Raw genomic sequence first — 1,636 nt, 5'->3', positions numbered from 1 at the left:
TATAATCTTGTGGGGTGTGTGTGTGTGTGTGTGTGTGTGTGTGCAGGGGTATATATTCCTGGGGTTTTGCAAGCTGTAGACCATGAGATTGGCACATAGCTTCTCACCCAGGACACTTTGAGACTTGTTTATATTAGTTTGAATTCTGTCTTCAAGTGGCTATTGAATCCCAAAATCTTTTGATTTTCTGGATAGGTGCAAATTCTGGCTATGTCTGGAAGAATTCTACCCAGAAGCTTGGAATGGCTAGGCAGCTTATGTGTCCTTCATCTGGTCCAATACTAAGCCCCAGGCTTCTGGAGACAGTCAGGAAAGAGTCCCACCTCCTTGGCCAGCAGGTGACAGATTAAAAAAGACAAGGCCACAGGTTCCACCTAAAGGGGACACAGAGGAGGTCATGAATCATCAGGACAGTCCTCAGCCTGGCATTCAGTGAAACTTTGTGGTTGTGGTATAAAGGGGACTCACTGTGCTAATGTAATTGCTCAGATGACCCCATGGCCCTCTGAGAGGCCGTGGCCTTCAGGCACCTCTGCACACCAAGTTCTTCTTCTTTGCTTAGACATAGACAGGAGTTGATAACCATGCTTCTTTCTCTACAGATGGGACACTGCAGCCAGGGGGTGTGAGCAGCTGCTCAAGTCACAAGGCAGGGTCTTGAGAGGCACCAGCAGCCAGAGGGGTTCACTTTGCCCAGAGTGGAAAAGATGAGGCGTAGAAGCTAAAGCCACCAAGGAGCCTGCTGAGGCATCATGGGTGGTCGCAGAGTGCTGGTGGGGCTTCGGTTGAGCAGGCACAGACAATGAACAGAGACAGGGCTGCCGTGATGGTGGGAGAAGGAAGAGGCTCTCCGTGGAGTCACTGGAGCAGAAGACATACATGGTTCCCCTATGCAGATGTCTCTCCAGTTAGTGTGCTGGGGGGGGGGGGTCCATGCATGCCTGGGAAAGGGACAGCACAGAGGGCTGGCTGTGGCCTTCTGGCAGGACAGGACTGGAATAAGGCAAGCACTTTGGAGGCATGGGCTGAGGAAAGAACACAGCAATGACGGTCACTGTGTCTCCCTTCACAGGTGAGAATCAGGAGGACAGGGAAAATAGGAAACCCTCACAAGTCTTTCCATAACAGCCTGAAGGACCCCATGGTAGTGAGGGCGTAACAGCCTGAGGGACCCCACGGTAGTGAGGACCTGACCTGCAGCTTTCCAGAGAGAAGGCCAAGCACAAGGACTCATCAAACTGTAGGTCATCAGACGGCCCTTATTGAGTCTGTTAGACCACACTCTCCATCACTTGGATATAGAAACATGACCTCATACTTACAGAGTGTCCTCTTGCAGATTAAGAACACTGGCTGCTCTTACAGAGAATGTGGGTTCAGTTCCCAGCAACCATGTGGCAAGTCACAACTCTCTGTTATTCCAGTTGCAGAAGATTCAAGGCCTTCTTCTGGCTTTCACATGCACCAGGCATGAACATGTTATACAGGCATGCATGCAGGAAAAACACTCATATGCATAAAATTTAAAGAAAAAAAGGCTCATGGTAGAAGGAGGAGGAGGGGGAGGAGAGAAGGAGAAGAAGAAGAAGAAGAGGAAGAAGAAGAAGAAGAAGAAGAAGAAGAAGAAGAAGAAGAA

The sequence above is a fragment of the Mastomys coucha genome, unplaced genomic scaffold (genome assembly GCF_008632895.1).
Source record: "Mastomys coucha isolate ucsf_1 unplaced genomic scaffold, UCSF_Mcou_1 pScaffold22, whole genome shotgun sequence".
Taxonomy (NCBI): Eukaryota; Metazoa; Chordata; class Mammalia; order Rodentia; family Muridae; genus Mastomys; species Mastomys coucha.
The sequence above is the reverse complement of the archived record's forward strand: the minus strand, read 5'-3'. Positions refer to the sequence as shown.